We start from the raw sequence: 23670 nt of genomic DNA on the forward strand, positions 1-23670 counted from the left end.
TAATAAATACTGCAATGAAGGTGAATACCGAAGAAGTGTTAAAGTGTTCAGGGAGTGTTTGCACTCTAATGGCGGAGAGGAGGCAACTGCTTGTAAATTGTTGAGTTTCCAGGCGCCTGTAACCCCTCCCCGATGGTACCGATGAGCACAGGGCATTTCCCGGCGGGAGAGGGTCCTCGCTGATGGATACGGTCTTCCCGAGGCATTCCTACTTGACCATGTCCTCGATGGAGGGGAGGGTTGTTGACGGGCAATAATTAACACTCTGAGCCTTAAAGAGAAGGTGACCGCTCATCACACTCCGGGGAATGGACGCGCCGAATCCTGGATGTCTGCCGCTGTTCCGTCGGGAACGTGACGCCTTCTTCGTGTTTCAGTGAATGTGCTATCTCCACGCTGATGGATTCCACGTTCTGCTCCATAGATCCCATATCGTCCCCCACTATCTCCCTGACCTCAACCTCAATCAAGAGCGCTACACCACCTCCTTGACATTCCTGCTCATCCTTTCGTATTCCCTGATATCCTTGGATATTGAATTCCCAATCCTCTCCACTTTGCAACCACGTCTCTATAATGGCCGCTAAATCACTCCACTTTGTACTGATTTGGGCCGCAAGTTCACTGACCTTATTTTGAAAACTAAGGGCATTCAGATAACGTGATTTTACACTCATTGTGCTTTTAAAATCATGTCATCGTTCTCTCTTTACACTTGAATTTTCTTCGTTTCCCTTCACTACTCTCTTACTTTTCTCTTTTTTATCTTTTGATTTTACTGGATCTTTATCCACACTTCTCACTTTTACTTTATCCTTACTCCGCCAGTCCGCTGAACAGAAACCGTCGTTCTGCGTCTCGCTGTGATCCAGGTCCCATCCCGGTTCAGATGCATCTCGTCCCATTTGAACAGCTCCCTCCTGTTGCCGATTTCCAATGAATTCAAACCCAGTTCTCCCTCACCAATCCTTGACCCACGCATTTAACTCTCTAATCTTCTTTACCTTAAGCCAATTTCACATGGCTGAGGCTGTAATCATGAGATTTCCTCCTTTTTGTTTTAGCTTTTTTTTTAGTCCGCAGCTGCTGAATTCCCTCAGCAGAAGCGTTTACGTCGATCTACCGATGTGTTGCATATACATATTGACTTGGTTTCCACCGCCGCCTGCCGCAAGGAATTCCTCCAATCAACCCTCATGGCAGAAGAAATCCCTCCGAACATACGTTCTAAATTCTCATCCCTGCATGCTGAGGTTGTCCCCGCAGGCCTTAACACGGATTTGTGCGTGGAAGGTCACATTTGACAAATCTTATTGAAGAGGTTACTGGGAATGTAGACAAGGGTAAAACAGTGGATGTTATCTATATGGACTTCAGTATGGCCCTGGACAAGGGTCCACAAGGAAGGTTAGTTAGGAATGTTCAATCTTTAGGTATTATCATTGATGAAGTAAAATGGATTCAACAGTGTCTGGAAGGGAAATGCCAGAGTGTAGTGGTGGATAACTGTTAGTCGGGTTGGAGGCCGGTGACTAGTGGTGTGCCTCATGCATCTGTACTGGGTCCACTGTTGTTTGTCATATACATTAATGATCTGGATGTTGGGGTGGTAAATTGGATTAGTAAGTATGCAGATAATACTAAGTTAGGTGGCGCTGTGGATAGTGGAGACGGTTTTCAAAGCTTGCAGAGAGATTTAGGCCAGTTAGAAGTGTTGAAGATGGCAGATGGAGTTTAAGGCTGATAAGTGTGAGATGCTACACTTTGATAGGAATAATCCAAATAGGACATACATGGTAAATGGTAAGGCATTGAGGAATGCAGTAGTACAGAGTGATCTAGGAATAATGGTGCATGGTTCCCTGAAGGCAGAAAATCATGTGGATAGGGTGGTGAAGAAAGATTTTGGTATGCTGGCCTTTATAAATCAGAGCACTGAGTATAGGAGTTGGGATGTAATGTTAAAATTGTACAAGGCATTGGTGAGCCCAAATTTGGAGAATTGTGTACAGTTCTCGTCAAAGAATTATAGGAAAGATGTCAACAAAATAGAGAAAGTAGAGAGATTATTTACTAGAATTTTACCTGGGTAATTTACAGGGAAAGTTTGAACAAGCAGGTCTTTATACTTCAGAGCGTAGGCGGTTCAAGGGGGTCTTGATAGAGGTATTTAAAATTATGAGGGTATAGATAGACGACGTGGCTAGGCTTTTACCATTGAGAGTAGTGGAGATTCATCCAAGAGGATATGCGAAGAGAGTTAGGACGCAAAAGTTTAAGGGTAACACGAAGGGAAATTTCTTTACTCAGAGAGTGGTAGCTGTGTGGAACGAGCTTCCAGAAGAAGTGGTAGAGACAGTTTCCATATTGTCATTAAAAAAATAAAATTTGATAGGTTTAAGGACAGGAAAGGAATGGAGGGTTATGGGTTGAGTGCAGGTCGGTGGGACTGGATGGGAGTAAGCGTTCGGCACGGACGAGAACAGCCGTTATGGCCTGTTTCCGTGCTGCAATTGTTATATATGACTGATCACTTTGCACATGTAGTCTATGTTGGGACCAGCACTTCTTACCTTGTCTGTCAATCATATGGAAGTTGGAACTCACAGCGCTTTTTGCGAAGATTGCAGACGAAATGAAGACAGGCGAATTTGGGGAAGTAGTCAGGATGTAGGCTATATTCTAAATGACGTGAACATAAAACAACTAGGGCTGAATGGGATAACTTAAAGGTCAATTTACACGCTGTGGAAGGTAAATGCAAAGGTGGCAAGTATTTCAAGGGGATGAGAGTATAACACAAGGATGTAACATTGTGCATTTACAAAACAATGGTGAGGCCTCCGGTGGAGCATTGTGAACAATTGCGGGCCCCTAATCTTGCAGAGGGTGTGTTGAAGCTGAAGAGCTTTCAAAGCTGCTTCACAGAAATGATTCCTTCAAGAGCGTTTGATGCCCCTGTGGTAGAAGCACAGGAGTTTAATAAAAAAAAGGTGACTTCATCGAAACGTCTCGAGTGGTGAAAAGGCTTTGCTCAAGAGGAGATGGGAAGGATTTTCCTGCCGGTTGGAGAGTGAACGACCAGAAGATACATCTCAGAATAGAGAGGGTGCCATTTATGCACCCGTTATTCTCTGAATTCCAGTGAGTACAGGTCCAGAGCCGTGAACGTTTCTCCGCATGACAGGACTTTCAATCTTCGAATAATTCTTCTCAAACTCCTATTAAACCTCTCTGATGCAAGCTCATCCTTCCCTCGATCAGGGTTCCGAAACTCCACAACACCTCGAGTTAGGCCTCACCAGTGCCTTGCAGAGACTTAAAGTTACATCCTTGTTTACATATTCCAGCACTCCGAAATGTAAATAACATCACAGTCACCAAAAGATGTGCACAAAATAATAAAATCGCTAAAATTAATTGCTAAGTTTTAGATTTATTCCCAGTAAAACATATTTCTAGTTCTAAGCGTCTTGAATTCCTGTTTCGTTTCTACAAATCGGTTTTTGGTTAATACTTCTGGCAAGAGTAGGCTTACTTTTTTATTATTGTCACTGGGGTGCAATGTGCCACTTCTAATCATCCAATGAGCCCCTTCTGGCACAAGCACCGGAGGTTGGCATCCCTGGCGCAGGTCGATAAAGGGAGGAGGTCCTGAATATAAGGAGTGAGGCAGAAAGCTGCGAAGATGCACCTCCAGGGTAGTCACCTCCGGGTTGCTGCCTGTACCAAGTGGGGAAAAAACCACCCTGGAAAAGACTAGGAGACAGGACATGGACTAGGACGGGAGTAGGAAAGTGGGACCTGGAGGAGGAACTGGGAGCTGCGAACTATGAACCGGGTCTCCGAGACAGAGACTGGACAGGCACGCGAAATCTGGGTCTTGATTCGGACTTGGACTCCGGATCCAGGCGAGAACTGGACGTGGCAAGTCAAAGGTGGACTGGAGGCAGGACGAGGACAGGAAAGTCAGACTTGGTCTTGAGGGAGGGAGAGCAGGAACGCAGAGCCTAGGTCGAGGGAGAGCAAAGCAGAAGCAGGGAGAGGCGTAACTGGACACGGTCACTGGCCTTGGACGAGACCAGGACTCAGGGCCTAGGCTACGACTAGGACTGGGATACGGACTGGAACCTCCTCGGAGCCATGCACTTGAGCACAGGAACACTGAGCAGAGAGCCGGAACACATCCTGGGGGAAAGGACATAGGGCCGGGACACACACACGAAACACTGCGCCAGAACCACTCCTTGGCAACAGGATGTAGGGCCGGAGCTTTACACAGAGTTGGGACCACCCCTTCGGGACAGGACATAGGGCCGGGACTCACACACGGACACTAAACACAGGGACACAAAGGGACAGTTCCAAGCTTAAAGATAGATAGTTCCTTCTCCCGGCATGACAAGGATCCGGTCTCACTCCGGCGGCTGAACGACGGCTATTCAGACGAGGACGCAGGCATGGGTTGCAGGCAGGGATTCAGGCCAGGCTTCAGAGAGAAGGAAGGGAACAGTCCAGCCTCAGAGTAACAGCAAGGTCGGCCAGCCTTACCCAACAAGAGCAAGGACATGAAGGGAAAGATCCCACTGTAGAGTAACTGCAAGAAAGGCTTGATATACCCCAGAGAAGGCGAGGATAGCATACCGACGAGTCGAACCAGCAACCACACTCGAACCTCGGGCCACTATTATTGTAGCCCCAACATGAGGATCCGGTGCCTGTAATTAAGCCCAACTGAAACAATGGACTGCCATAAGACACGGAGTCCGGTTTCCAGGGAGCAGACCGTGAACAGGAACACGGAGTTAACGGACCGGACCATGACATCTTCCATCCAATCAAAGAATAAAGCCACAAATCCCTTCATCTCTGATCATAATGAATACACTCTAAACGAGGTAGCACCCAGGTAAATCTACTATGTACCATTTCCAGTGCTTCCACATCCTTCCTACAGTGAGACAATCAGAACTGGACAATTGACTCCAATAAATAAACGGAAAACAAATCAAAAACAGTTCTGTGCCTCTCTCACCTGAAACTCTCCTCCTTGAAGACTCAGAAATATAATCCCTCTAAATTCCACTCAAATCCGATTTCCCGCCACACTTTCCCTCTACTCCGTCTCATCACACACACACACACACACACACACACTCACACACACATACACACACACACACACACACACACACACACACACACACACACACACACACACACACACACACACACACACACACGCACACACACACACACATATACAGATACAAACACTGAGTAAAAATCTGTCCAAACCGTTTCATCATGCACACCCGGGGTCAGTCACAGAGTGAATCTCCCTCCACACCGTCCAATAACACACTTCCGGAGACAGACACAGAGTGAATCTCCCTACACACGGTCCCATCACACACTCGCGGGGTCAGACACAGTGCGAGTCTTCTTCCACACCATCGCATCACATACTCCCGAAGTCAGAGACAGAGTGAAGCTCCGTACACTCCGTTCCAGCAGACGGCCACGTTGACAGACACGGAATTAAACTGCCCACTCACATTCCGATAACACAGTATAGGCTTCAGAAACAGATCGAAACTGCTCTTCACCCCCTCTCTGTTCTCATCATTCATCAGAACTTCACTGTTCCTGTCGTCTCCAACAGTGTGTCTTTCTCGGAGATAATAAGTGTGTGTGAGACCAGAGGTTGAACTAGCGAAGGAGGGGATGGGGAGGGAAGGCTGTGGGTGAGGGGTGAGTTTGCCATCACTGGGAACAAGTGCTGTTAACCTACACAACCGGCCTGTCCTCACAGAGACGTACAGAAGCTGAGAACCGGTACATCGATATCCGGTGGAATTGAGCAAACGAAGCAACAAAGGTTTGCAAGGAGCTGGTATGCGTCTGACCCCGTGAGTGTGTGATGGGACGGTGTGGAGGGAGATTCACTCTGTGTCCAACCCCCGGGAGTGTGTGATGGGACGGTGTGGAGTGAGATTAACTGTGTATTCGACCCCGCGAGTGTGTGATCGGTCAGTGTGGAGGTAGATTCATTCTTTGTCTGATCCCGGGATTGTGTGATGGGACGGTGTTGAGGGATATTCACTCTGCATCTGAACCCGGGAGTGTGTGATGGGACGGTGTGGAGGGAGATTCACTGTGTATTGGAGCCCGCGATTGTGTGATGGGACGGTGTGGAGGGAGATTCACTCTGTATCTGACCCCGGGAGTGTGTGATGGGACGGTGTGGATGGAAATTTACTCTGTGTCTGACCCCGGGAGTCTGTGATGGGACGGTGTGGAGGGAGATTCACTCTGTGTCTGACCCCGGGAGTGTGTGATGGGACGGTGTGGATGGAAATTTACTCTGTGTCTGACCCCGGGATTGTGTGATGGGACGGTGGGGAGTGAGATTCGCTCTGTGTCTGAACACGGGAGTGTGTGATGGGACGGTGTTGAGGGAAATTCACTCTGCGTCTTAACCCGGCAGTGTGTGATGGGACGGTGTGGAGGGAGATTCACTCTGTGTCTGACCCCGGGAGAGTGTGTGATGGGAAGGTGTGGAGGGAGATACACTCTGTATGTGACCCCGGGAGTGCGTGATGGACGGTGTCCGGGAGATTCACTCTCTGTCTAACCTTGGGACTGTGTGATGGGACGGTGTGGAGGGAGATTCACTCTGTGGCTGACCCCGGGAGTATGTGATGGGACGGTGTGGCTGGAGATTCACTCTGTATTGGTCCCCGTGAGTGTGTGATGGGATGGTGTGGAGGGAGATTCACTCTGTATCTGACCCCGGGAGTGCGTGATGGGACGGTGTCCGGGAGATTCACTCTGTGTCTGACCCCAGGATTGTGTGATGGGACTTTGTGACCGGAGATTCACTCTGTGTCTGACACCGGGGGTGCGTGATGGGACGGTGCGGAGGGAGATTCTCTCTGTGTCTGACCCCCGTGAGGAGTCACGATGTGGAGGAAGCTTCACTGTGTATCTGTCCCCGAAATTATGAAATGTCATCGTGTGGAGTTTACGTATCTTCTGTGTGGCTCACATATTTCTTTTCCTCTTTTGAACTTATTTCCAGACGCTTGGAAACAGAGTTAGAATGTCGCTTCGCCCCATCGTCTGTTCCGGAAAATAGAAGCAATATACAGTGAATCTCTCTCCACACTGTCCATTACATCCGCCGGTAGTCAGACAGTTGGGAATCGTTCCCTACAGCCTATCACACATTCACGGCTTCGGATGCAAAGCGAAGATCACTCTGTACCGTGGTCGTGAGATATCAGTCACTGCGAGGAAGTGTTGTCGAACCAAACGATCGGCCTGTGCACATATAGTAGTATATCCTGTGGAAGGGGGTTGCGTGGTGTAACACCAGACGTCACCTCTCCCACTTCCTTCTCAGAATTCCATATAAACAGAGTGAGGGAGACGTGTAGAGGAGGGAGGGTGTGTAGAAGAAGATGGCGGTGGCGGAAACTGCTCGGGCTGTAGGGGAAGTAGTGGCTGACGGTGACGAGGATGGTCGTCTGGGAAGGAGGGATGACGACGAGGTGGATAGCAGGGGAGGAAGGAAGACAAGAAAGGGTGCAAGGACTGCTGTTGTTGACAGAGACTGGCTGGGTGTGGAAGAGCTAGGGGATCATGGAGACGGGCAGGGCTGAAGGGAATGGATAGAATTACTAGACCGGGGAGTGGTGCAGAGAATGGAGGAAATCACGGAGACAGGGAGTATTTTTGTGGAGGGATAGGGTGATGTTAAAAGGTGAGGGTGTAAAGGAGGGAGTACGTGATGCAGACGTGCAGTTTGAGTACGTACACGAGTTGGGAAGTCACGTTGCAGTAGAACAAGACGTTGGAGAGGGGCACATTGATCGGCTCTGTTCGCCCCCCTTCTCTTCTGTGACCTCTGACCCGAAAGCCGATATAAGAATCATCCTTTAGTTGGGTGAACCCTCGCGGGGCAACAGGTTTGATGGTGTACCTGGGAGGGCACTGAAAACCTTTGCCAAGTAACAGGCTCTGTTTTCTAAGAAGACGGTAGTGCGGAAGGCAAATACTAGGTTAGTATTCATTTCCAGAGGAAGGATTGAATTTTAAGTTACTGTATCGTCAACAGTTTTCCGCCTCTTACATAATCCAGCCAGATGTGATTCCACTGGAGAGGGTTAAAAGGAGTTTCACGGCAATGATATCAGCGTCTCAGTGGATCGATCCTCGGTCCAACACATTCACGCATACACGAAGATGTCACGTTTCCGACCGAAGAGCGGCAGGCATCCAAGGTTCGGCACGGACATTCCCCGGAGTGTGGTTAGCTGTCGCGTTCCCTTCAGGCCTCAGACTGACAAGTGTTTCCTCTAATATACCTTCATGGATTATCTACAGTTAAAGGCCTCGTACTGAGCACTCTCTGCTCAACCGCACGAGATCCATTTCTTGTCTTCCCGCTTGTGTATTTACCATTGATTTCGTTAGTGTCGTCTTGTTTGTTACGAGTCTGAGGATGAGCAATTGTCTTCATCACCATCCCAGCCATCCTAAGCTCTCTCGTTACAGACGGGATTACAACGACAGGAGCTTGAGAAGATTTGGCCTTTCGTTGAAGACCCGCAAATGATCGCTGGGAGCATTCTGACTTGTTACATGGGAGCCTGATGTGGAGGCGGCAACGCACGAGGTCGCCAGATGTGGCAGAGGGATGTGGACTCAACCAGCTCCATCACGGGCACAACCTTTCCTAGCATCGAGGACATCTTCAATATGCGATAGCTCGAGAAGGCGGCCATCCATCGCTGAGTTCATTACCCCGGGATAAGCTCCCTGTTCATTACTGCCATCGAAGTACAGGCACCGGAATCTGAAATATCAACGATTCAGGATCGCATTCTTCACCTCCGTCAACATATTTTTGAATGCATGAGTACCACGTCCACATTTTTGCGGCATTTATTATATTTTGCATTTTCCTCATTTCCGACCTTCAGACGAACAAATTTCAGGTTGTACAAGTCCCAGATGATTATAAAAAACGGCGAATTTGGAGAATGAGTTCTGAGAATCAGAATGGGAGCCCTGCGGGAGGCATTTTGAGTTTTTCTTCTCATCGAATTTCAGAGAGGCTGGATTGCGCAGGCGCGTGACGTTGGGCGGTGAAGCGGGGAATATTTCAAATGACAGAAATACTGATTCGGGTTTAATTTGGAGAAGGAAATTTGAGAATCAGAGCGGGAGAACTGCGGGAGCCGTTTTGTTTTTCTTCTCTTCGGAGTTAAGAGAGGATGTACTGCGCAGGCGTGTGACGTTGGGCAGTGAAGCGGGGAAGATTTAAATGGAACACAGCCTTACATAGCGGGCAGTGCCGTCTTGTGGACAGAGGAGTTACCTGGGAGCAAAGTTAAATGCTGAAGGGATTTGGCTGAACGGGATTAGGCGGAAACGGGCGAGCCAAGGTCGGCTTAGTTTTCACTGTTCCCTATTATTTGAGCAAAGGGGGAATTATGAGTTTGAGGGCAGCTTGCGGTTCTCGCTGTCGGATGTGGGAGGTCCCGGAGTCTCTTAGCCTCCCGGACGTCCATATCTGCGCCCGGTGGGCCGGGCTGCATTTCCTAAGGGACCGTGTTAGGGAACTCGAGCTGCAGCTCGATGACCTCCGTCTGGTCAGGGAGAGTGAGGAGGTGATAGAGAGGAGTTAACGGCCGGTGGTGACACCAGGGCCACGGGAGGCAGACAGGTGGGTCACGGTTTGCAGAGGGAAGGAGAAGAGTCAGGTAATTAAATCAGGACGTACATGGAAAATGGTAGAGCATTGAAGTATGCAGTACAACAGAGTGATCTCGGGTTAATGGTGCATAGTTCCCTGAAGGGGGAATCTCATGTGGATAGGGTGGTGAAGAAAGATTTTGGTATGCTGGCCTTCATAAATCGGAGCACTGAGCAAAGGGTTTGGAATGTGTTATGGCACGTCAACAATGAATACAGAATTGAGACAGGTTTTCTATAACAAATAAAACATTTATTAAACACTGCTCAAAAACAAACATAAGCAAACCAAGGACTAACTTAATCAGAAGTCAACAACTATTCGGCAGCTCGAACAGATCTTAAAGCATTAATGCAAAAACAATTCTTAGAAGTAATAATGCAAACGTCCAAATGATTCACACGGTGGGATCGGAGAGTTTATCCAAGAAGTAACGAATTCCCCACCGACGTCACAATGTTACTGATGATCCTCGTAGAAATATGTCCTTCCCGAAGGATTCACGGCGAAGGGAATAAAACGGCTTTAATGCCCTGCCCTTTCCTTGGCAAAACTCTGCATCCAACTCTTTCTGCTGATTCAGCAGGAGCTATCTCGGACACAGGTTACTAACTCCTTATACGAAGGTGAAATCAGGTCGAACCTGTTTCACCGCCGACATCCACTTTCCTCGATCGTTCAGCTTCCGGAACTTCGATAGATCTTTACTCTCCGACTGGACTGAACTGGCAGTATTGTAGCAAAACTGCCGGCAATTCTCTTTGAGACTTAAGGCAGAAAGTAAAACTTCACTTTAAAACAAAACTGAGTCATAACATCGAATCCGCAGCAGGACGGATTCACTGACAAATTCAAGCATGAACTGACCTGCGTCACAGGGAGAGGTTCTACTTTACCCTGTAGACAAAAATACTATCACGAGACCTCTCACTGGCGAAAAAATTACATGACTCCACCATCACAATTCTGTTAGATCATCCCATCAGAACAATTACATCATGCTCATGTGACAGGCACAAGATACCCACGGTAAGTAACAGCTGTAATGTTAACATTGTACAAGGCATTGGTGAGGCCAAATTTGGAGTATTGGGTACTGTTCAGGTATCCGAATTATTGGAAAGCGGTCAAGAAAATAGAGAGTGCGGAGGAGTTTTACTGGAAATGTTACCTGGGTTTCAACACCTAAGTTGCATGGAAACGTTGAACAGGTTAGGTCTGTATTCTTTGGAGCGTAGAAGGTTGAGAGGGTACTTGATAGACGTATTTAAAATTATGAGGGGAATAGATAGATTTGACGTGGTAGGCTTTTTCCATTGAGAGTAGGGGAGATTCAAAAAAGAGGAAATGAGTTGAGTGTTAGGGGGCAGAAATCTTGGGGTGACACGAGGGGAACTTTACTCAAAGAGTGGTGGCTGTGTGAAACGTGCTTCCAGTAGAAGTGGAAGAGTAAGTTTCGATATTGTTTTTAAAATATTACTAGGTACATGGACAGGAAAGGAATGCAGGGTTGTGAGCTGAGTGCAGGTAGGTGGGAGTAGGTGAGAGCAAGAATTCAGCACGGACTAGATGGGCCGAGATTACCTGTTTCAATGCTGTAATTGTTATATGGTTATATGATTGAGGGGAGAGTAGCTGGGAAGAGAAAAGAGAGATGGAGTAGATTTAGATAAATGACCGAGTAGGTAAGGGAGATAGAGGTCGAGAGAGAGTAGAGAATCGGGAGAGAGTGTGAAGTGAAGAAACGGGGAGCGGGGGCAAGAAAGCGAGAGGAAGGAAAACGAGCTTGCAATAGAGAAGATAGGAGGGGAGGCGGGTGAGAGAGGGAGTTTAGAGGGACGACGGTAAAGAGAAGGCGAGATGGCTCGTAAGACAGAGATCGAAGAATAGAGGAGAATACGGCAGGGGTTAGGGAAGAGAGGACGGGTTAGTGAGAGTCGCAGAGAGAAATGGGGGGAGAAAGAGGGAGTTGTTCCTGGATATAAGTCGACCCCGGCGGCTCTTCACAGAGAAACAGGATCATTTCAGCAAAATCCGGGCACAAGGGTGCCGACTTCTCACAGATGAAACGGTGCTGATCATTATTGCAACTATGGCCATCTCTGGATTTACATTCAGCGCATTCGAACTTTCCAGCGCTGATATTGTACACGACGTTAGAGGCCACGTCCCTGCCAAGGAGGGGGAAACAAGTTCAAAAGGGGCAACGCAACTCCAGCTGACAGCCCTGTGTCAGTCCCCGAAACCACTGACGCACTCCCTCATCATTGACCTGTGGAAGACCCCAAAATCTCCCACTACCCCACTGTCTCAGGCAGCCCGGTGTCAGTCTCCAGAATAGTTCCACTGCCCCACTGTCTCCCTGTACCCGTGTGTCAGTCCCCAAGTTAATACCATGCCCCATCCTTTGCGCCACCGACTAATCCCAGTACCTCAGCTTATCCTCACAGGACCGGAAATGCACCCACAGTGCCACTCTCTTCCCAGGGACCCATATCAGTCTCCAAAATACTCCCACTAGTTCAGTCACCCCACAGGCCGGCTTTCTACCTCAAAGTACTCTCACTTCCCACCATCACTCCACAGATCAGTGTCAGACCAAAGTACACACACTGTCTCATTCTCTCCGTACGGCCCCGTGTCGGTCACCAAAATACTCGCACTTTCCACTCACCCCCAACAACCCCGTGCCAGTCCCGGAAATAATCCCACTGCCAACCTTCCAGTTCCAGACCTGTGGCAGAGACGAAACTGCTCCTACTTCCCACTCCCTTCCCACAGACCTCTGTCAATGCCTAAACGAATCCCAATGCCAAATTCTCTATCTACAGATCTCCCACCACAGACATGTTGCAGTCAAACTGACCGCATTGTTCCACTCTCTCAACAAAGGCACCAGAGTCTCCACCCATTAATCTCAATGTAAACTCTCTCGCGGCAGCCCCGTGTCCGTTTCCCAAAAACTTCCCACAAGCACGGTCTCAGTCCCCAAACTAATTCCACTGCGCAGTCCATTCTCCGAGCCGCTATCAGTCCCCAAACTAATTCCACTGCACAGTCCATTCTCGGAACTCGTGTCAGTCCCCAAACTAACTCCACTGCACAGTCCATTCTCGGAACCCGTGTCAGTCCCCAAACTAATTCCACTGCACAGTCCATTCTCGGAACCCGTGTCAGTCCCCAAACTAATTCCACTGCACAGACCATTTTCGGAACCCGTGTCAGTCCCCAAACTAATCACCTGTCCTGGGCTCTCAGCAGAAACACGAATGATCCCAAATCTCACCCGTCTTTGCATTTTCCAATCCAGTATGAACTGCCCTGGTCGCTGACAGTGCAGTTAACGAAATGCTGTGAAGTAAAATTGTTATAAATAAGAATTAAAATCAAGCTTAATTTAAGGAGTGCCTCTCTAACTCTGACCCCGGGAGTGTGCGATTGGACGCTGCGGACGGAGTTTCACTCTGTGTCTGATCCCGGGAGTGAGTGATGGGACCGTGTGGAAGGAGATTCACTCTGTGTCTGACCCCGGGAGTGTGTAATGGGACGGTGTGGAGGGAGATTCACTCTGTGTCTGACCCTTGGAGTGTGTGATTGGACGCTGCGGAGGGAGCTTCACTCTGTGTTTTATCCCGGAAGTGAGTGATGGGACGGTGTGGAGGGAGCTTCACTCTGTGTCTGACCCCGGGAGTGTGATGGGACGGTGTGGAGGGAGATTCACTCTGTGTCTGATCCCGGGAGCGTGTGATGAGACGGTGGTGAGGGAGATTCCATCTGTGTTTGACCCCCGTGAATGTGTGATGGGACGATGTGGAGGGATCTCCACTGTGTCTCTGTCCCCGGAATTATGAAATGGCATCTTGGAGAGGGAGCTTCGGTCTGGTGTTTATGTATCTTCTCTGTGGCTCACTTATTCCTCTTCTTCGTTTGAACATATTTCCAGATGCTTGGAACCACAGTTAGAACAATGAAGCTGGGCCCCATCGTCTGTTCTGGAAAATAGAAGCAACGAACAGTGAATCTCTCTCCACACTGTCCATTTCATCCGCCGGTAGTCAGACAGAGAAAGGAGAATCGTTCCCAACGGCCTATCAATCATTCCCGGCTTCGGATGTAAAGAGAAGATTACTCCGAACCGTGGTCGTGAGATATCAGTCACTGGGAGGAAGTGTAGTGGAACCAAACGATCGGCCTGTGCACACACAGTAGTACATAGGCTCAGAACAGAGAGATCGATATCGAATGGAAGCGGGTTGGGTGGTGTAACTAGACGTCACCTGTCCCACTTTCTCCCCAGAATTCCAGATAAAGAGAGAGTGAGGGAGACGTGTAGAGGAGGAAGAGGGTTGTCGAATCCATGGGTGGTTGCAAGGGATCAATCGTGTCAGTGAGACGGCTAGAGGAGTCGGGGAATGGGGAGATAGCGGAGACGGCAAAGAGTGTAGGGTCGGAATGGTGATGTTGGCAGGGTTTGTAGAAGAAGATGGCCGTGGCGGAAACGGGTCGGGATGTAGGAGAAGTCGTGGCTGACGGTGTCGAGGATGGTCGTCTCGGAGGGAGGGTTGACGACGACGTGGTTCGCAGGGGAGGAAGGAAGACAAGTAAGGGTGCAGGGGCTGCTGGTCTTGACAGAGGCTGGCTGGGTGTAGAAGAGCAAGGGGATCATGACGATGGGAAGGGGTGAAGGGAATGGATAGAATTACGAGACCCGGGAGTGGTGCAGAGGATGGAGGGAGTCACGGAGACAGGGAGAATTTTTGTGGAGGGATAAGGTGATGTTAAACGGTGAGGGTGTAAAGGAGGGAGTACATGATGCAGACGTGCAGGTTGAGTACGTACACGCGTTGGGAAGTCACGTTGCAATTGAACAAGTCGTTGGAGATTGGCACATTGATCGGCTCTGCTCGCCCCCCTATCTTCTGTGTCTCGAAAGCCGATGTAAGTATCATCCTTCAGGTGGGTGAACCCTCGCGGGGCAACAGATCCTGATGGTCTACCTGGGAGGGCACTGAAAACCTTTGCCAATTAACAGTCTGGGTTTTCTAAGAAGACGGTAGTGCGGAAGGCAAATACCAGGTTAGTATTCATTTCCAGAGCAAGGATTTAATTTTAAGTTACGGTATCGTCAGCAGTTTTCCGCCTCTTTCATAATCCAGTCCGATGTGGTTCCACTGGAGAGGGTTGAAAGGAGGTTCACAGCAATGATGTCGGCGTCTCAGTGGATCTATCCTCAGTCCAACACATTCACGCAAACACGGAGGTGTCACGTTCCCGACCGAAGAGCGGCAGGCATCCGAGTTTCTAGTCGGACATTCCCCGGAGTGTGGTTAGCTGTCGCGTTCCCTTCAGGCCTCAGACTGACAAGTGTTTCCTCTAATATACCTTCATGGAATATCTACAGTTAAAGGCCTCGTACTGAGCACTCTCTGCTCAATTGGAGGAGATCCATTTCTTGTCTTCCCGCTTTTGAATTTACCTTTGATTTCGTTAGTGTCGTCTTGTTTGTTACGAGTCTCAGGATGAGCAGTTGTCTTCATCACCATCCCAGTCATCCTTTGGTCTCTCGTTACAGACGGGATTACAACATCAGCAGTTTGAGAAGATTTTGCTTTTCGTTGAAGACCAGCAAATGGTCGCTGGGAGCATTCTGACTAGTTGCTTGGGCGGAAACGGGCGGGGCAAGATAGGTTTAGTTTTCAATGTTTCCTGTTATTTGAGGAAAGAGCGAATTATGAGTGAGAGGGCATCTTGTTGTTCTCGCTGTCGGATCTGTGCGGTCCTTTAGTCTCCTAGTCTCCCGGACGTGTACAGCTGCGCCAGGGACCGTGTTAGGAAACTGGAGCTGCAGCTCGATGACCTTCGTCTGGTCAGGGAGAGTGAGGAGGTGATAAAGAGGAGGTACAGGCAGGTGGTCACACCCGCGCTACGGGAGGCAAACAAGTGGGTCACGTTTAGGAGAGGGAAGGAGATGGTTTAGGTTCGAGACAGGACCCCACTGGATAGGGGAGTCGACAGTGAGGGGGTCAGACAGGCGATTCTGTGGACACAATCAGGAGACCCGGATGGTAGTTTGCCCCTCTGGTGCCAGGGTCCGGGATCTTCCTGATCGCGTCCAAGATATCCAGAAGTGTGAGGGTGAGCAGCCAGAGGTCGTGGTACATATTGGTACCAATGACACAGCGGGAAAAGTCGAAGAGGTCCTGAAAGGAGAATATAGGCTGTAAGGATCGGAATTGAGAAGAAGGACCGCAAAGGTAGTAATCTGCGGAGTATTGCCGGGCCACAGGGCAGTGAGAGTAGGAATGGAATGAGGTGGAGGATAAATGCATGACTGAGGGTTTGGAAAATGAGGCTGGGATTCAACTTTCTGGATCATCGGGACCATTTATTGGGTAGATGTGACTTGTGCAAAAAGGATGGGATGCACTTGAATCGTAGGGCGACCAATATCCTGGCGGAGAGATTTGCTAAGGCATCTGTGGAGACTGTAAACTAGAATGGCTTGTGAGGTTGGAATCAAAATGAAGAGACTAGGAGAGAGGAGGCTAGTTTACAATAGCTTGTAGACAGCGTGTGAGTGAGAATAGGCAGGTGATAGAGAGGGGGAGCGCTCAGTCCGAAGATTTGGGGGAGAGGGAAGAAAAATAAGATATTAAAGTTGTTTGTATCATTACGGATAAACAGAGAGTAAGAGGTGGAGAATTTCTTAAATGTATTTGTTTTAATACTAAGAGCATTTTTATAAAGGTGCACGGGCTTAGAGCATGGATTGATACTCGGAAATATGATGTTTTTGCTATTAGTGAAACATGGTTTCAAGAGGATGTGATAGGCAACTAAATATTCCCGGATTTAGTTGCTTCATGTCTAATCGAATCGTAGTGGCAAGAGGGGGAGGTGTTGTATTGCTTGTCAGAGAAAATATTACAGCGGTGCTTTGGCAGGATAGATCAGAGAGCTCGTCTAGGGAGACTATCTGAGTGGAATTGAGGAATAGGAATGGTGTAGTAACACTTATAGGGATGTATTATATACCACCAAATGGGGAGCGAGAACTGGAGGAACAGATTTGTAAGGAGATAGCAGATATTTGCAGTAAGCACAAGGCTGCCATTGTGGGAGATTTTAAGTTCCCACACATAGACTGGGAAGCCCATTCTTAAAGGGCTGCGCGGTTTGGAGTTTGTAAAACGTGTGCAGGATAGTGTTTGGCAGCAATACATAGAGGTACCAACTCGAGAAGGGGCAGTATTGGATCTCTTGTTCGGGAAAGGGTTATGTCAGGTGCCGGTGGCATATGTTGGAGAGCCCTTCGGGTCCAGTGATCACAATGCCGTCAGATTCAAAAGAATAATGGAGAGGGATAAGACTGGACCAGGTTTGAGTGTTTTGATTGGTGAAGGACTTACTTCGAGGAGAATGGAATTTGAAGGAGTAGATTGGGACGAATTGCTTTCTCGGAATGATGTAATAGAGAAATTGAGTTCATTTGAAGGTGAACATTTGAGGGTACATAATCTTTATGTTCCTCTCGGGTTGAAAGAAAAAGTTACAGATTTGAGAGACACCTGGTACTCACGGGATATTGGAAACTGGTTTAAAAATAAATAAGAGACAAACCGACAAACAGGGAGATCTATAATAAATATAGGCAGCATGGAGTGAATGAGGTGCTTGAGAATATAAAGAATGTAAAACGGAACTTACGAAATAAATTAGAAAAGCTAAAAGAAGATATGAGGATTATTTGGCATGTAAGGTGAAAATAAAGATAATCAGAGTGGACAGCTATGTGTGCAGCCAAAAGAGATGGAGGGGGGCATCTTGAACAATTTATTTTCTTCGGTATTAACTAAGTAGAAGGAAATTGAATTGTGTAAGGTAAGGGAAACAAGTAGGGAAGTAATGGAAACTATGACGATTTTAAATTAAATAAAAGTGGATAAATCTCCAGTCGTGACAGGATTATCCCTGGAACTCTGAGAGAAGTTAGTGTAGAAATAGAAGGTGTTCTGACTGAAATATTTCAAATGTCGATAGAAACGGAGATAGTACCGGAGGAACAGCGTGTTGCTCATGTGGTTCCATTGTTTTAAAAGGGTTCTTAGAGTAAAGCTTGCAATTACCGGGCTATAAGTTTGACGTCAGTAGTGGGTAAATAGATAGAAAGTATTCTTAGAAATGGTATATATAATTATCTGGATAGACAGGGTCTGTATATGGACAGCCAACGTGGATTTGTGCATGGAAGGACACGTTTGACAAATCTTATTGAATGTTTTGTAGCGGTTACAAGGAAATTTGACGAGAGTAAAGCAGTGGATGTTGTCTATATGGACAAGTTCCACACGGGAGGTTATTTCGGAAGTTTCGTTCGTCAGGTATTAATATTGAAGGAGTAAAATGGACTCCCCAGTGGCTGGATGGGAAATGCCAGAGAGAGGTGCTGGATAACTGTTTGTCAGGTCGAGGCCGGTGTCTAGTGGAGTGCTTCAGGGATCTGTATTCTCTCCAATGTTTTATGTTATATACATTAATGATCTGGATGATGGGGTGGTAAATTGGAGTAGTAGGAACCCAGGTGATGCTAAGTTATGTGACGTTGTGGATAATGAAGTAGGTTTTCAAAGTTTGTAGAGAGTTTTAGGCCAGTTAGAAGAGAGGGTTGAAAGATGGCAGATGGAGTTTAATGCTGATAAGTGTGAGGTGTTACATTTTGGTAGGACTAATTAGAACAGGACATACATGGCAAATGGTAGTGCATTGAGGAATGTAGTAGAACAGAGTGATTTAGGAAGAATGTTGCATAATTTCCTGAAGTGGTATCTCATGTGGATAGGGTGGTGACGACCGCTTTTGGTCTGCTGGCCTTTAGCAAAGGGTTTGGACTGTGTTATGGCACCTGAACAATGAATATAGCATTGAGACAGGTTTTCTATAACAAATGAAACATTTATTAGACACTGCTCAAGAAAAGCCAAAAAGTAAACCAAGGACTAACTTAACTGGAGGTCATGGCTGTACGGCAGCTCGAGCAAACGTTAAAGCAATAATGCAAACACAGTTCTTAGAAGTAATAATGCAAACGTCCAAATGATTTACATAGTGAGTTCGGAGAGTTTTTCCAAGAAGTAACAAATTCCTCACCTACGTTCCAACGTTACTAATGATGCCGAAATATGTCCTTCGCGAAGGATTCACGGCGAAGGAAATAAAAAGTCTTAAAGTCCCTGAACTTTCCTTGGCAAAACTCTGCATCCAACTCTTTCTGCTGATTCAGCAGGAGCTATCTCGGACACAGGTTACTAACTCCTGATACGAAGGTTAAATCAGGACGAACCTGTTTCACCGCCGACATCAACTTTCCTCGATCGTTCAGCTTCCCGAACTTCGCTAGATCTTCACTCTCCGACTGGACTAAACTGGCAGTATTGTAGCAAAACTGACGGCAATTCTCTTTGAGACATAAGGCAGAAAGTATATCTTCACTTTAAAACAAAACTGAGTCATAACATCGAATATGTAGCAGGACGGAGTGACAGACGAATACAAACACAAACTGACCTGCGTCATAGGGTGGGGTTCTACTGTTACCCTGTAGACATAAATACTATCACAGGACCTCACACTGGCGAAAAAATTACATCACTCTACCATTACAAGTCTATTAGATCATCCCCAGAAGAACAATTACATCATGCTCATGTGACAAGAACAAGATACCCACGGTACGTAACAGCTGTAATGTTAACATTGTACAAGGCATTGGTGAGGCCAAATTTGGAGTATTGGGTACTGTTCAGGTATCCGAATTATTGGAAAGCGGTCAACAAAATACAGAGTGCTGAGGGGTTTTACTAGAAATGTTAACTGGGTTTCAACACCTAAGTTACAGGGAAAGGTTGAACAGGTTAGGTCTGTATTCTTTGGAGCGCAGAAGGTTGAGGGGGGACTTGACAAAGGTATTTAAAATTATGAGGGGTATAGATAGAGTTGACGTGGTAGGCTTTTTCCATTGAGAGTAGGAGAGTTTCAAACAGCGGAAATGAGTTGAGAGTTAGGGGGGAAATGTTTAGGGGTGACACGAGGGGAACTTTACTCAAAGAGTGGTAGCTGTGTGAAACGAGCTTTCATGTAGCAGTGGTAGAGTAAGGTTCGATATTGATATTAAAATATTAATACGTATATGGACAGGAAAGGAATGCAGGGTTATGAGCTGAGTGAAGGTAGGTGGGAATAGGTAAGAGTAAGCATTCAGCACGGACTAGAAGCGCCGAGACGCCCTGTTTCCGTGCTGTAATTGTTACATGGTTATATGATTGAGGGGAGAGTAGCTGGAAAGTGAAAAGAGAGATGGAGTTGATTTAGATAAATGACCGAGTGGGTTAGGGAGATAGAGGTCGCGAGAGAGTAGAGAATCCTGGGAGAAAGTGTGAAGAGAAGAGATGGGAGAGCGGGGGCAAGAAAGCGAGAGGAAGGAAAACGAACATGCAATAGAGAAGATAGTTGGGGAGGCGGATAAGAGTGAGAGTTTAGAGGGACGACGGTAAAGAGAAGGCGAGTTGGCTAGCAAGACAGAGATAGAAGGAGAGAGGAGAATAGGGCAGGGGTTAGGGAAGAGAGGACAGGTTAGTGAGAGACGCAGAGAGAAATGGGGGAGAAAGAGGGAGTTGTTCCTGGGTATAAGTCGACCCCGGCGGCTCTGCACAGAGAACCAGGATCATTTCAGCAAAATCCGGGCAAAAGGGTGCCGACTTCTCACAGATGAAACGGTGCTGATCATTATTGCAACTATGACCTTCTCTGGATTTACATTCACCGCATTCGAAGTTTCCAGCGCTGATATTGTACACGACGTTAGAGGTCACGTCCCTGTCAAGGAGGGGGAAACAAGGTCAAAAGGGGCAACGCAACTCCAGCAGACAGCCCTGTGTCAGTCCCCGAAACTACTGACGCACACCCTCATCATTGACCTGTGGAAGACCCCAAAATCTCCCACTACCACACTGTCCCAGGCAGCCCTGTGTCAGTCTCCAGAATACTTCCACTGCCCCACTGTCTCCCTGTACCCGTGTGTCAGTCCCCAAGTTAATACCATGCCCCACCCTTTGCCCACCGACTGGTGAGGGACGCCAGAATAATCCCAGTACCCTAGCCTCTCCCCACAGGACCCAAAATGCACCCACAGTGCCACTCTATTCCCAGGGATCCATATCAGTCTCCAAAATACTCCAACTGGTTCAGTCACCCCACAGGCCGGCTTTCTACCTCAAAGTACTCTCACTTCCTACCATCACTCCACCGATCAGTGTCAGACCAAAGCACACACACTGTCTCACTCTCTCCGCACAGCCCCGTGTCGGTCACCAAAATACTCCCACTTTCCACTCACCCCCCACAACCCCGGGCCAGTCCCGGAAATAATTCCACTGCTCAACCTTCCTGTTCCAGACCTGTGGCAGAAACCAAAACACTCCCATTTCCCATTCCTTTCTCACAGACCTCTGTCAATGCCCAAAATAATCCCAATGCTAAATTCTCTAACTACAGATCTGTCTGTCGCCAAAGTACTCCCACTGCCTCACTCTGTACCCGAACTTGTGACAGTTCCCAAAAGAGCCCCACTGCTCCACTCGCTCTCCGCCGCCCCGTGTCGGTCTCCAGAATACTTACACTTTACCCCTCTATCCCGACAGCCACGAGCCAGTCCCCAATATAGTCCCTCTACCCAAACATCTAACTACCGACCTGGGCCAATCACGAAAGCAGTCCCACTTCGCAGTCCCTTCCCACAATCCACGTCAGTCAACAAATGCATTCAACTTCACACACTCCACCAGCAGCCCGCGTCGGTTCCCAAACTAATCTGATTGCCCACTCTTTCCCCACAGATCGGTGTGAACCCCAAATTAATCCTAGTGCCACACTCTGTCCTCACAGTGTTCGTCCCCAAAATACGCCACATACACATTTTCTCTCCGCAGATCTTTCTCTGTCCCCCAAATCCAAACATTAGACCACACCTCACCATTGAAAACTTAGAGTTCCCAAAATCTGCCTCCTCAAACTGACCTCTTTTCCCCATTCGCTCAACATAGACACCAGACTCTCCACATATTAATCTAAATGTAAACTCTCTCGCCACAGCCCCGTGTCCGTTTCCCAAAAACTTCCAACCAGCAAGGTCTCAGTCCCCAGACTAATTCCACTGCGCAGTCCATTCTCGGAACCCGTGTCAGTCCCCAAACTAATTCCACTGCACAGTCCATTCTCGGAACCCGTGTCAGTCCCCAAACTAATTCCACTGCACAGTCCATTCTCGGAACCTGTGTCTGTCCCCAAATTAATAACACTGCACAGTCCAAACGCGGAACCGCTGTCAGTCCCCAAACTAATTCCACTGCACAGTCCATTCCCGGAACCCGTGTCAGTCCCCAAACTAATCCCCTGTCCCGGGCTCCTAGCAGAACCTCGAATGACCACAAATCTCACCCGTCTTTGCATTTTCCAATCCAGTATGAACTGCCCTGGTCGCCGACAGTGTAGTTAACAAAATGCTGTGAAGTAAAATTGTTATAATTATGAATTGAAATCGAGCTTAATTTAAGGATTGCTTCTCTAACTCTGAACCCGGGAGTGTGTGATGGGACGGTGCAAAGGGAGTTTCACTCTGTGTCTGACCCCTGTAGTGTGTGATAGGACGGTGTGGAAGCAGATTCTCTCTGTGTCTGACCCCGGGAGTGTGTGATGGGACGGTGTGGAGGGGGATTCACTCTGTGTCTGACCCCGGGAGTGTGTGATGGGACGGTGTGGATGGAGATTCACTCCGGTGTTGATATCTCTTCCGTCAATGTTACACATACCTCTTCCTCAGTGGAATTTATTTCAAGAAGGATTGATTCAGAATTACAGCAATGCTGCTTTGCCTCATCATAAGATCTTGCAAACGTGGATATGAAATAACAGCGGTCTTCATTTCGGATCCAGTCCTTGGAACATTCTTGCTCTGGAAGTGAGAAATAAGGAACAGTGAATGTCTGTCCATCAGCCCATTGCATCCGCCGGGAATCAAACACAGAATCTGGATCCCTCTACACCGGCCATCACACACATCTGCAGTTAATTACAGAAAGAAGCTACCTCCATAACGTCCCATTGCACACACACGGGGTGAGACACAGAGTGAATGTAACGGTACACTGTCCCATCACACACTCCCGGAGTCAGACACAGAATGAATCTCCCTCCACACTGTCGCATCACACACTCCGGGGGACAGACACAAAGTAAATATCCCTCCATACCGTCCCATCACACACTCCCGGGGTCAGACATAGAGTGAATCTCTCTCCACACTGTCCCCTCACACACTGCAGTGGTCAGTGTGAGAGAGTAACTTCCTACACACCGTCTCATCTCACGTTGCAGGTGTTGGACACAGAGTGAAATTGCCTTCATACAGTCGCATCACACACTCCCACCAAGAGGTATATAGTGAAGATCCCTTGCAATTTTGATCACAAACACGTAGAGTCAGATACGGAGGGAACCTCCAACCCTGTCATCGCATTGGAGACATAGAAAGAGAAATATTGAAAACCTAAAGTACAATACAGGCTCTTTGGCCAACAAAGCTGTATCGAACATCTCCTTACCTTCCAAACACCTCTATTAACATAGACTTTATTTTTTAAAATTTCCGTGTATACATCCAGGAGTCTCTTAATTGGCCTATCGTTTCCTCCTCCACCACCGTCGCCGGCAGTCCATTCCACGCACTCACCATTCTTTGCGTGAAATAAAAGCTTACCCCGACATCTGCTCTATACCTAACTGCAATCACAATAAAAATATGCCCTTTCGTGCTAACCACTTTAGCCCTGGGAAAGAGCCGCTAACTATCC

Source organism: Hypanus sabinus, unplaced genomic scaffold (genome assembly GCF_030144855.1).
Source record: "Hypanus sabinus isolate sHypSab1 unplaced genomic scaffold, sHypSab1.hap1 scaffold_185, whole genome shotgun sequence".
Lineage (NCBI taxonomy): Eukaryota > Metazoa > Chordata > Chondrichthyes > Myliobatiformes > Dasyatidae > Hypanus > Hypanus sabinus.